Genomic DNA, 14221 nt, shown 5'->3' on the forward strand with positions numbered 1-14221 from the left:
TACGTCTACCTGGACGATATCCTCGTCGCCAGCGCGTCCCGCGAAGAGCACCTACACCACCTCCGCATGCTCTTCGAATGCCTGGGCCAGCATGGCCCGATTGTGAACCCCGCAAAGTGCCGGTTCGGCGTCGCCGTAATCGATTTTCTGGGGCACCGCGTCACCAGGCACGGAGCCGTCCCCCTGCCGGCCAAGGTGGAGGCAGTGAAGGGGTTTCCGCGCCCCTGCACGATCAGGGGGCTGCAGGAGTTCCTGGGCATGGTGAACTTTTACTATCGGTTCCTGCCCCATATCGCCCAGCTCCTGCGCCCCCTGCACGAAGCTCTCCGAGGTAAGCCGGGCAAAGGCGACGTTACCTGGACCGAGCAGATGGACGCGGTGTTCACGGGAGCAAAGCTCGCCTTGGCTAACGCCACCATGCTCGCGCACCCGGCGCCCGATGCACCAATCGCCCTCACCACCGACGCCTCGGACTACGCGGTGGGCGCGGTGCACGAGCAATGGGTGCGTGGAGCTTGGCAACCGCTGGCGTTCTTTAGCCGGCAGCTTCGCCCGCCCGAACGCCGTTACAGTACCTTCGACCGCGAGTTGCTCGGGCTTCACTTGGCGGTCAGGCACTTCCGCCATCTGCTCGAGGGCCGTGCGTTCACGGCCTTCGTCGACCACAAGCCGCTGATCTTCGCGATGGGCAAGGTCACCGAGCCGTGGTCGGCCCGTCAGCAGCGTCACCTCTCGGCCGTGTCCGAGTACATGACGGACATCCGGCACGTCGCGGGGAAGGACAACCCGGTGGTGGATTGCCTTTCCCGGGCCGTCGCCCACGCAGTCCACCTCGGCATCGACTATGCCCGGATGGCAGCGGACCAGGCCGCTGACCCCGACGTCCAGGCCTTGCGGACCGCCGTCACGGGCCTCCGCGTCACCGAGGTGCCGTTCAATGGCGCGGGCGCCCCCCTCTTGTGTGACGTCTCCCTCGGGCGGCCTCGCCCCATCGTGCCCATGGGCTGGCAGCGTCAGGTGTTTGACGCCATCCACGGCCTGTCCCACCCGGGCGCAAGGGCCTCCCAAAGGTTGATCGCCGACAAATTCGTCTGGCATGGCCTCCGTAAGGCCGTCCGCGGCTGGGCCAGGACGTGCCTCGCATGCCAGCGCGCCAAGGTGCACCGGCACACCCAGGCCCCGTTGGCCCCGTTTACGGTGCCGGAACGCCGGTTTGACCACGTCCACGTGGACCTGGTGGGACCTCTGCCCCCCTCGCGGGGTTTCACCCACGTCCTCACCATGGTGGACCACACAACCCGGTGGCCGGAGGCCGTGCCCTTGGCGTCGATGACGGCGGCGGACGTCGCGCAGGCTTTCATCGCCACCTGGGTCGCCCGGTTCGGCGCCCCCTCAGACATCTCGTCCGACCGCGGCCCCCAGTTCACCTCGGAGCTCTGGGGGGCGGCCGCGCAGGGGCTCGGGGTCTGGCTGCACCGAACCACGGCCTACCACCCCCAGGCTAACGGCCCGTGTGAGCGATTTCACCGCTCATTGAAGGCCGCGCTCCGGGCCACCCTCCGCGACGGCGGCTGGATCGACAGGCTCCCCTGGGTCCTGCTGGGCCTCTGGACGGCGCCCAAGGAGGACCTGCGCGCATCCGCGGCGGAGTTGGTCTTCGGGCAACCGCTGCGGGTGCCGGGCGAGTTCCTCCCCGACTCCACGGCACCATGGTCCGCGGCACAGCAGCGCTCCGCTCTGCAGGAGACCGCCCAGAGGTTCGCCCCGGTGCCAACGGCACGCCACGGGCACCCACCGACGCACGTCGCCCCGGAGCTTCGCACGGCGGAGTACGTCTTTGTCCGCCACGATGCCCACCGGACACCACTGCGGCCCCCGTACGACGGGCCTTTCCGCGTGCTGGAGACCGGGGTGAAGCACTTCACCCTGGACATCGGCGGTACTCCTGACCACGTTTCTGTGGACCGCCTCAAGCCGGCCCACGTCGACGTGGACCATCCACCGCCAGTGGCCCGACCCCCGCGTCGGGGCCGCCCCCCTGCGGGCGGACCCCCGGCACCGCCCAGCTCCGCCGCCACGCCGCCCCCCCCCGGTCCTGCGCCCATCCCAGGGGCAGCCAGAGGCATCCCAGATGGCATCCCTGAATCCCAGACGCCGCCAGTCGCCAGGGGGCGCTTTGGCCGGGTCATCCGTTTGCCCCGCAAACTGACCCTTCAGGTGCGCGGGGATTCTGGGGGGGCGCGTGTGGCGGACACGAAAGCACTGACGTGGTGACATCACCCCGCACACCAAGTGGGGGTGGGCCACGCCCGGGAGAGAGGCGTGGCCTCACGATATACACGGGGCGCGCAGCCCTGAGCAGCTGAGTATTACAGTGAGCTCTTGAATAAAGACTCTTACAAATTACCGCGTTGTCCGCTTCCTCCTTGCTCACAAGCAGCGCGCGTAATACCGCGCTTTAACACAAAATTTTTGCAGTGTTTCAGCAGAAATGTATTAATTTTTATAAAAATATCCCTGTAGTTAGTTATAACAACAAAAACATTTTCCGTAAGCCCAGCTTACTTGTATCAATATACCTACAAGGCTAAAACTCTATGCTAATTTACTTTTTGAACCTTCTAATGCGCTCTGGTCAGAGCGGTCATTATTACCCAATTAAAATGACGCTTCGAATCACGTGGTTTCGCTTGCCAGCGCGACAAGCACGCGCTGTTTTCGTTGCCGCTGATGTTTTTGTAGTCGCTGCTTTTGTCAAATTTTCTGGTGTTTTAGCTACAATATTGTGGTAATTAGTATTTGGGAAACTATATCAATAACGTTTTTGAGAATGAGTGGTAATTAAAGGAAAAGAAGGAGAAAATAGAAAAGGCTTCCAATGAGTTACTAATAATGTTGTAACTAATAATGTTGTAATTCAATGTTGCAAGATTTTACAAAACAATTTTGTTGTTAGTATTCATATAATCTAAGAAATATTACTGTAATAAATGCCAACCAGATGAGTTTTCATAACCAAGCAAACCTTTCATTTCGGTTTTGCCATGCTAAAGGTTATGGCGGTGTAGCAGCTGTGGGAATAAGGTTTTAACAGTGTTTCACACCTTGTTTTTCTTAACAGCACTTTACATATTGATTTTTGTGACGTACACCGGCAACCTTAGGCCCCATAGCTATTTCCATCTTTTAATTTGTGAAGTCTTTATAAGTTTCACGATCTGGAGCGCGATCATGTGGTGACGCGATTAATAGCGGCCATGTTTGTTCTATGAACGGGAGAACATCGTGCTGAGAGCGAACACAAGTCTTGCGAGAGATTAATCAAGGATCCATAAGTTGGTATGTAATCAGTAATCTCATTCGTTTCCTTGATACATAAAACGTTTATCACATTGGTCGTTTATAGGACATTTGTTTATTTAGCTGGAAGAATTCGATTTGACGTGTAATCATTGTTAACGGTCCGTATTCGCCATTGCTGTTTTCTCGTACAGAACGACAAGAAGTGTAATTGTTTGTATCGAAGCTGAAATTGTGAATTGCAATTTTGTAGCTTGTAATGAGATCTGTCGGTAATTTCATGCTCGTTTCTCATGTTGTAGTTTCACGGGGCCAACGAATAAACGGCTTCTGTACAAGACCCAAGGTTTCCTGAGATCTCATTTGCGCAGTGCTCCTCTATTACATAACCTGAACCTTAACGGTTACAATTACATTTAAGCAATTTACAACTATATATCACATATTATTCTATATTTTTACAACTATATATTTTGTTTCAAATATTGCTAATTTGTCTTTTTTTTTGTGCAGGGATATTATATCATGCCACATGGAGTGCATAAATCAATATCAAAGGCCAAGTGGATGCCAGCAAAGGAAAGCAAAAGAGTCAAGAATTACATCATTCAAAACACTTGCTGGATCCATGCTTCAACATGTCAAAAGACCGGATGATGGCCAGGGTTCATCAAAAGACACTGCTCGTCAGTCTCCAATTGATAAAGATGATTCTCCTGATGCTAGCATGCATTCTGCAGAAGAGCAAGGAGTGCAAATGGCAGAATTTGAAGCAGAAGAGAGTGCTGAAAGTGACTCTAGCCATGATACTGTAAATGAGATGAGTGACATTAAGGAGAAAGATTTGCAAATTTTATGTGATGTTTCTTTCTGGGAGATACCAGTTCCAGATCATTTTCGGGTTGAAATCATCAAAAGGGGAAGTACTTCTTTCCAGAACAAAGATGGCCTTTCAGTGTTGTGGCAAGGCAAGATGCAAAAGCAAAGGGAGATGTGTGCCAGCTTTCAAAAGAGTGGTTTTACAAGGTGATGCCAAATGGTGAGAAAATTATGCGGTAATGGATGGTTTACTCACTCGTCAGCGAGAATTTATACTGTTTTTGCTGCCGACTGTTTGCCGTTAGTGCTACAGATACGACATCCAAATTTGTGACTGGGTTTCAGAAGTGGTGGAAACTGAGCCCAAAAGTACATAACCATGAGACATCTGAAGAGCACCTACGTTGCCTTGAAAAGTGGAAAACATTGGCAGCAGGACTGAGGCTGCACAAAACCATTGACGCTGAAACTATTGCTTTGATGGAAATGGAGAAGAAAAAGTGGAGGGACATCTTGCACAGATTGATTGATATCACATTGTTTCTTGCCAAGCAGAATCTGGCATTCCGTGGCCACAAGGAAGATGAATCTTCATTGAATAAAGGGAACTTTCTTGAGATGGTTGAGATGCTTTCAAAATATGATCCAGTGCTGAATGAGCACCTCATGAGATTAAAGCGCAGCACATGTAAACTTAAAGTAGCAGTCTCTTATCTTACACCAAAAACTCGGAATGAGTTTATAAGTGCCCTGGCAAATCATGTGAAGGAGAAGCTTATCATGGACATAGTCTGCGAAGTACTTTGGGATCATGTTCGACAGCACACCTGACATATCACATACTGACCAGATGTCCGAAGTGATCAGATATGTAAAAATCAACAATAGGAAAGTTGAAGTGAAAGAAGAATTTCTAGGATTTTTTCCTTTAAAGGGGGAAAAAAGCTGCTTACCTCAGTTCTGATATTCTTAAAAAACTGGAAAGTGATGGACTGGACATAATGATGTGCCGCGCTCAAGGTTACGATAATGCTGCCACTATGGCTGGAATCCATGGAGGTGTACAAGCCATTCTCAAGGGAAAGAACAAGAAAGCTATTTTTAATGGATGTGTGGACCATTCACTTAACTTGTGCGGTCAGCACTCTTTTGCTGAAAATGCATCGTGACATTTTTTGGAACTCTTGAGACAATGTTTTCTTTCTTTGCTGCTTCCACCAATCGATGGGATGTGTTAATTGACCATACTGGATTGTCATTGAAAAGGCTACCAACAACATGCTGGAGTGCTCATCAAGATGCAGTTAAGCCAGTTAAAGAAAAGTTTGATAGGTTTGTGGCTGCGATTGAAGCTCTTTGTGATCCACATGAAAATTTGGTCACAAGAGGAGCAGCACAAGGTCTTTTACCTGCTGTCTGTGATTTCACTTTTCTGTGCTACCTGTACTTCTGGTGTGATGTACTTCAGGAAGTTAATGTTACACAGCAGTATCTGCAGACTAAGGGCTTAACTCTCGATAAGGTGGTGACAAAACTAGAGGCGCTAAGACTTTTTCTGCACGAGAAGCGCAGTTACCTAGTGGAGCATGCAATTGAACAGGCGCTTTTAAAATCAGACGAATATGGAATTGCAGTAGAGAGAAGAGCCGGGCTCAAGAAGAGGATGGCAGGGGAGCAGGCAAGCGATGCTGGACGCACTCTGCAAGAAGAAAATAAGAGGGCGATGCTTGAGTGCATTGATCGCTTTCATTCTGAACTCCAGATCAGATCAAGAGCCATCAAGGAAGTAGCAGCCATGTTTGAGGCTGTTACGAATGTTACGGGGTCCCCCCTTACCTCTGGTCTCGGTGGGCCTCCGAACCCCGAGAGGGTCCCCGGCAGAAGGATGTGTTATCCTTGGTTGAAATCCAGCAAATAATGTCCCTCAATGGAACCAGCAAATGAAACGGTCAAAGCAATAATGCAACCACACCAGGTTATAACCAAACAATAATATATTATAAATCACACACAAAGAGCCATACAACAATGGGGCAATCACCCCTACTTTCAAATCTTACGATAATATCCTTGTCAAGCCCCTTAACCCCACACTCACGGCACCTCCCCCAATGTCTCTGCACCCCTTCAAGGCGAAGTCCCAATGTCTCTGTGCGCTCCCGCGATTGGGGAGTCAAGGCCCGATGGTCAATTGAGGCGTAGACGAGCGAGACGACCCCGAGGTCATGTGCTCAACCCCCAGCAACACAGCGGTGGAGAGGAACCTCACAAAGACGCGCTCCGACGTACACGTTGTGGTTCAATCCGCGAGTCTCCATATAATTCTCACGTGCCCCTTTCTGGCACAGCCGTCCCCGGCAATCCACCGGGGAATAATGCCCAGCCGACACGACAAAAGCCTGTTCACTGCAGGGTGCTCGCGTGCGTGACGAAGATGGCAGATGGCTTTCGCTCCAACCCGGATTCTCAAGGCCTGGATCCTCCGGAACCTCAATGAGAATACCCGACGACACAGGCTCCACGCACCCCGGCGATATTTCTTATCGCCCAAACTTCCCTTCAAGGACGCAAAGTTCACTCGCACTGTACGTCGAACGCTCGCGCCGGAGCTTCAACCACCACGTCTCTTTTCGATCTCTCCCCACCTTTTTCCTTCGCTCCACCTCTTCCGGTCTCGATCCGGATTTCCGGCCACATTTTACCAGGAGCGCTTTTAAATCATTTAACCACAACAACCCTTTCCCTCAAGTCACAATAAGCATAATATCTAGAATACTTCGAACCAACAACAATAATCATAACAACAATCATTTGGGCCGAATACGTAACACTGTTCAAGTGTAGAGTCTCATATCTGCCACTGAAGAAGAGTTAAAGGTGTCCATTCCAAAATTGACCACTTTCTATGATGAGGTATCCGAGAGTGAGCTTTTAATCGAAATACCAAGGCTGAGAAGGCACCTGAAAGCAGCAGAGATTGATCTGGAAGAAGCCAAAGATTGGGCAACATTAGACGTTTTGACATTCATAGCTGAATGGGACTTCCTAGAATCTCTCCCAACCCTTTCACTAAGCCTAAAATTATTTCTGACGATCTGTGTGTCTGTGGCTTCATGTGAGAGGAGCTTTTCAAAGCTGAAACTTATAAAGAACTATTTGCGATCTACCATGGGACAGTCGAGGCTTTCCCATCTTGCGATATTATCAATTGAAAGTGAGTTGGCGAAAGGCATTGATTTTGATGAAGTGATTCACAAGTTCGCAGCTTTGAAGGCCAGGAGAGGAAAGTTCTGAATTAGTCGAGATGTTCACTAAGTGCTGAAATGCTTGTGTATTTGTTCCTGTTTATTTTTATGGTGTTATTTAATTTATGAGTACATTTCCATATGCATTTGTCTGCAAGTTCTACATTATTTTGGCCGTTATTGATTATGCAAACCTAATCAATTAGTGTATCTCATGCAACAATAAAGTTTAACGTTAAAATAAACATAATTTTGATGTAGTTCTTAAACGTTTTTACTTCGAATTCTATTGTTTTCTTACCAAAGTTTCATGTGGTTAAAGTGAAAATATGTAAATGTAAATACATTTAGGCTGTGCGTACGATATTGTAATACAAGGTGACACCATGAGTTACCGTACACGGTGACACCAACCCTTGTGACGCCACTGTCCGCTACAATCTTGTCTGACCTCCTCAGACAATTCTCTGGTTTTCGTTGTTCTCCATGCTCATTGCAGTACACAGTGACACAAAACAGCAGAATGACTTCTTTTCTCTATTCAAACTGTTTGAATGAGTGATTTTTATATTGCAGGCACCTGCAACTCACCACAGGTGAGTTCAATTCCAAAGTAAAGGAGAATCACATGCTTGAAATCTAATTATTTCTAGCAACTTAGTCTGGAACAAACTCCCTCACTCTCTTCAATCCCACTCCTCCCTCCAGGTCTTTAAAACAGATGTTCACCACCTCCTCTTATCTCCCCCCATCCAAAACCTCGATGTTTTCTACCCCTGTTAATTCACCCGAGACCCACTTTTTTGAAATACCGACTTCTTTCCTGGAAGTCCTAGCAGTGTCCATGTGTTTTATACCTCTCACCCCCGCCCCCCCCCCCCTTTCCCATACCTCTCCCCCAAGCCCTGTCCCTCGCACAGATCTCCTGATGTCCCTGCTCTCAAATGTTGTGCTTGTGTGCTTCCCTCTCTCTCCCCATCTTGTTTCCCGCTCCCTTTATTATATGTTTTATGTGTCAGTTTTTTTTTTGTATGATTAATATTAGCTCTTACACGAGCCTCGATCTTGTATCCAAAAAAAAAAAAAAAAAAATTCTAAAATATGCCAATAATATTGTCGGGGCTATTTAAGGATTTATGTGTGGAATAAGCGAAGATTTAGTAATGTTTTCAGCTTTTTGTGTTTTGCTCCACAGCAAACCCAAAAAAAACGTGTGGATACCAAAATATCTTTTAATTTCAACAATGAGAGATAAATGGTGCATTATTTGAAAAGAGTGCAAGGGTGCCAATATTTTTGGGATGGTGAGGCCTAGATGTTCAAGAGACTGAACTTTTTCCACTGAATGACCAAGGAATTTAAAGGTGGGTTCCTTTGATAGACCTTCTGGAGCAATAGGGTGAGACCGTGAGATCATCAAAGATTGAACTATGTGTTCCATTTATCAAACCAGTGTCTGCTAATTTCAAGATCAGCAGGGAGAGATGTAGTTTCTACCTGCCTAGCACAAAGATGGGGTACTTCCTAGCAGGAAGCAAAACAATGTGGAGGTGTCAGCAAAAGGAAGAGAGTATTTTCCAGAGTATCTGAGATGCCATTTATCCTCTGGGCAGCAGTTTTGAGCAGCTACACACCTGTTGAGATTACTTAATACTAAACACATCTAATCATTATTGATTATCGATATAACTTTCAGTACTGCTTTTTGCTTTTTTTTGAAAAAAAAGGCATGACCATTTTAAAGTTTTGTATTCTATTATCATCTATCAGACAAAGAACACACTTCATATTCTTGAAATCACTTTAGGCTCTCTTTTATGATCACAGCTTCCACCTGATCAACCAAAATTGCATTAATATGCCAAATTATTACAACGATGATGGGTACATTCCTAGCTAATTCATGGAATAGTGCTGCTGCCGAATGTGAGTTCCGAGCCCAGCTGGCTCCAGCGAAGAGCTTATAGTTTGTCCCATGTCCAGGGTTACAGATGGAAGAAGGAAAGCAGTAAGGGAGGCAGATTCTCATCTGCTCTCAGAAGGAATGTGCATATGGGAGCAAGAGGCTCCAATAGTGACTTTGGCAAGTAACCCCAAATTCAAAACACCCACTGCCTTGTGGGGTTGTCTCTTTGAATGAAGGCTCCAAGGAAAACAAATTGCACTGGCAGATCAGGCTGTGCAGCACTGCTGAGTGGCTATAATGTCCCAAACTCATCCTGATGACACTAGCTCTGCAAGGCCGAGACATCGTTACCACATATGTGGCAACTGACACACTGCTTTCCATTTGCTGAAGTCAGCAAAGTCCATGTGGACTGGCAAGCTGCGAGAGATCCAGATCTGAAGTCTGGCGAGGTGAAAACTAATTTTCCAGGAATGCACAGAACCTTTCTGGTCCATGTATCGCTATGTCGTCTCACAACAAATGAGGAGGTTTCTTCTTCTTTTTAGGTGATCGAGAAAAGCAGATTGAAGCGGTGCGAGTTCTGATGCATTTTGATAAAGGCTCGATGGGGTTCAATTCAAATTTCGAGTATCGTTGAGCTGTTCTTATTAATTGAACAATGAGGTGGCTTCATGTGTTTGGCTTTGACATTCCGTTCAATATATAACCAAACTAACATTCTGCCAAGTTGGTGTTTCGTTCACGCGACCGCCCTGGCTTGATTTTTCACTCCTATTGGCATCGCAGATACTCAGACAGGAACCATTGCTTTGACTTATTGTTGTTGTGTTTATGCTTGTAGCCAAATTGTAGTATTCTATAGTCTGTTGAGCATTGTATGTGCTCTGATAATCCTACAGTCAGTTCTCTGTGCATTTGATGCAGTTCCATCAGGCTGCCTCCTTCTTTCATCAGGAGGTACATTTTTGGGTTGCACTGGTTTTTATAGAACATTTTGGGGGATAGCAAGGAGATTCCTTGTTTTGATTTCTAGTGCTTTGATATCTGATTGTGTAAAGTTTACTATTCCACAGCTATATTGTAACACTGTTACTGCTAGTTGGTTTATGGCTTGGATTTTGTTCCTTGAGGAGAGGTAAGTTTTCAAGATTATATCCTCGTTCTACGCAGCCACTCAGGTATTCTTTGGAAATGGTTTTGCTCATTTTGTGACATTTTTGGTGGCCCTCTTCTTCTCCAAGGTATTTGTATACATTTTTTTTTTTTTTTTAAACAACCATGCATTTTAAGGCCATTTTCCCTGCTAGAGTGGGGGTTAGCCTTGCGGTCCCCATGACAATCTTCTCCATTTTGCCCTATTTTCTGCATCTCTCCTTGTTAACCCCCTTGCCCGCATTTCTTCTTCCACCATCTTTAGCCAAGTCTTTCTCGGTCTTCCCAGTCCTCGACTTCCTTCTACATTAATTTCCATCACTCTTCTCAACCAGTCACTTTCATCCTTCCTCAACACATGACCAAACCATCTCAACCTGTTCCTCTTCACAGCATCAATCACAGGCAATATTCCCATCATCTTTCGCAATTCATCATTTGTATTCCTCTCTCACAACGATACTCCGCACATCCATCGAACCATTCGCATTTCCACCCTTTCCAGCCTTCGTTGCTGCTCTACATTCATTACCCATGTCTCGCTCCCATAAATCATAACACTTCTCACACATGCAGCATGCACCTTTCCCTTCAGCTTCAGCGACACTCTCCTCCTCATCAGCATGCCACTCAGTTCCCGAAACTTCTTCCATGCACATCTCACTCGAGCAACCGCTGCCGAGTCTGATCCACCTTCTCCATTCAGCATGTCTCCGAGGTAGCAAAATGTTTTCACACCTTCCAGCTTCACGCCGTCTCAAAGATCCAACTCAACATTTCCCCCATCTGCAGCTCCCTCTGTGCACACCTTACATTTGAATGTAGCTGCCACACTGGTAAATGACCCTCTCAGACCACTACATTTTTGATGAACCCACTCAGCGCACATTGTACATTGAATGGAGTTCACTCCGACACCCTTCCTGCACACAGCACACGGCCACTTCCCAGTTCTTTCCACCTCACAACATGCTTTACCACTTGCCATCACCTTCGTCTTTCCGATATTCACCTTCAGACCTTTTGTCTCCATACATTCCTTCCACTTGTTCATCTTTTCCTTCAGTCCATCCATACTTTCTGCAATCAACACCAGATCATCTGCATACAACAACTCCCACGGTAAACCCTCCTTTACGTTCTGAGCCAGCACCTCCATCACAGCAACAAATAGTAGTGGACTTAGTACCGACCCCTGATGCACTCCCACCTTCACCTCAAATTCACCACTGTTCCCGTCCTTCGTCCTTGCAGCTGTGCGCGCTCTTTTGTACATTGCCATCACCACTCTGATCAACCATTCCTCCACTCCTAACTTCCTCAATGCCCATGTCAATACTTTGCGTGGAACCCTATCGAATGCTTTCTCCAGATCAACAAACCCAAGAAACAACTTCTTCCTCTTCTCCATGTACTTCTGCAACTGCCTCACAATGAAAAGCGCATCTGTCGTTCCTCTTCCTGGCATAAATCCAAACTGCATTTCGTCGATCTTCACTTTCTTCCTTATCCTCCTCTCCAACACCCTTCCAATACCTTCATTCCATGCTCCAATAACTTTATTGTTTGGTACGAGCCACACTCCAGAGGGTCACCTTTCCCCTTGTAAAGAGGGACGAGGGTACTCAGTTCCCAATCCACTGGAATGCGGCCTTCTTTCACCACCAGATTACAGATCTCTGTCATTCTGTTCACACCCCAACTTCCTGCTGCCTTCAACATATCTCCCACAACTCCCGTCGGCCCTCCTGCTTTTCCACATTCCATATTCGAAATGTAGAGTGATAATCGATTGTACCGAGATCTTTTGTGAGAGGGCTCGTAATCTGACAATACGGGCACATACTTGGTCAAACTACAAGCATCACAATACTCTGAAAATATTAGTTGGCGTAAATCCAGCTGGGGGTGTATCATTTATATCGAAAGCATTTGGAGGGAAGGTGTCAGACAAAATGACAACTCAAATGTCAGGGTTTTTGGATCGAATTGAATATGACGACCAAGTCTTAGCTGACGGGTTTTCTTATCGAAGAATAACTGGCAATAAGAGGTGCTCGTCTTGCCATTCCAAGTTTTACCAGGGGCAAAAAGCAGCTCACAATGGAGGTGGAAATGTCTCGTAGGTTGGCTAGAGTGAGGATACACATCGAACGCATGATGGAGAGGTTGAAATTTTAAAAACTAATTGCAAATATTGTACCCCTGTCTCTTGTGCCACACATTGATAACATGGTTATGATAGCAGCAGCGATAACCAATTTGCACCCCAGATTAGTCAGATAGATGCCCAGATTAGTCAGATATCACACTTATTTGTTGATTGGTCACAAAACAAGATTATTCAGCCTCTTCTCATGTTTGTACAAAATTGTATTCATCTATGAATGGTATGTTTTTAATTTCAGTGACAGACTGTTTGCTTTGTTGCATGACCTTGTATTCACCTGTGTATCAGTGAACCTTTTTGGTATTTTTTTTAAATAAAAAATTATTTTATATTGAACAAAATATGTTGCTTTGTTATTGCACGGAAGCTCATATGACAAACTTGAGATCGACAAACGGAACTTTAATAAATACAAAACTGGTAAACATGTACATGCACAATAATCAAATGCAATATAGCTGTTCCTCTGTGCTTTGAATTGCCTCGTTCTAATCTTCCTTCTCTTCCAAGCTCCGTGTTAGGCATTCAGGAAGCAGTTCACACAAAAAGAATGATTGGCATTTTTCCACAACAGAATTCACATACAGTGCATTGAAAGGAATATTTTCCACAACATGTTATGACTTGCTTGTGAAAACACACAAATCTGCAACTTGCAATTCATTGACTAACATCTGGAGTTGCACCTGTGTGTAATAAGGATGCGACTGAGAGTGCCATAAACATCCAGACAGAACTGTTGATCATTTCTTGCAGCCTCAAGCGTAGAGACATCTCTGTGTTTGTAAGGGCATTTTATTTCAAGCACCCTTGGTTGGCAGCAATCACATGTCACAATCCCATCCGCAGATGCTCCAATATATGGCCGGTCCTTATCCAGAACCAGCCCAGAGAGTCGGCAACTAATGTTCTTGTGCTGAGCCCCTGACTTTGTGCAGACATAAGCGTCCCTCGCTTTTGACTTGTTGGCTAATCCCCATTTTATAGCAGGCACTTTCTCTAGATTTCTCGAATCATAGCCCATGATTCTTTTCACAAGCAGACCAGGTGCAGTCATTGACTTCCTTGTGAAAACGTCATGTGCAATACTCGCAGTAATGCGACCCCTCCTCTGCTCCGACCAGAGAGGACACACAGCCTGACCCCTGGTAACTTTCTCCAGTTGTGCAATCTGGTCACAGGTTATTGAGATCAACCTGCAATATAGCTGGTCACACTCTGCTTGGAGATCAGACTGTGACCAAGAGGAATACTCCTCCCTGTACAGTGAGGTTAGGGGCTCAGGTAGATACATCTCGTCTTCCTCTTCAGTAGCGGAGTCTGTCTCTTCGGCGTCCAGTTTTGGAATGAGGCTAAAAAATGCTGCATTTGGACAGACAGCTTTAAGATCTTTTAGCATATCCAAATCAGGGAGTGTTTGTCTGGGCTGGCATACAACAGTTTTGACTTCTTTCTGGCGGTTACGTTTGAGCAAATCCTTGCAGTCGACCACAGACTTGGGGTTCAACTGAAAAAATATGTACAAACAAATAGTACGAGGGTCAAACAAACTGTGATCAAAATACAACAATATAAAATAATCTCTGAAACACGAATGTTTTTAAATATTGGACAGGTACCTTTTCT

General features: G+C 46.8%; 1 pseudogene; it reads left to right on the top strand.

The window, feature by feature from the left end:
• The first annotated feature begins 3928 nt into the window (after window positions 1-3928).
• LOC137415981 (zinc finger MYM-type protein 1-like) lies at window positions 3929-5288 on the top strand (annotated as a pseudogene).
• Window positions 5289-14221: the final 8933 nt, after the last annotated feature.

The sequence above is a fragment of the Myxine glutinosa genome, chromosome 4, assembly GCF_964187855.1.
Source record: "Myxine glutinosa chromosome 4, kmMyxGlut1.1, whole genome shotgun sequence".
Taxonomy (NCBI): Eukaryota; Metazoa; Chordata; class Myxini; order Myxiniformes; family Myxinidae; genus Myxine; species Myxine glutinosa.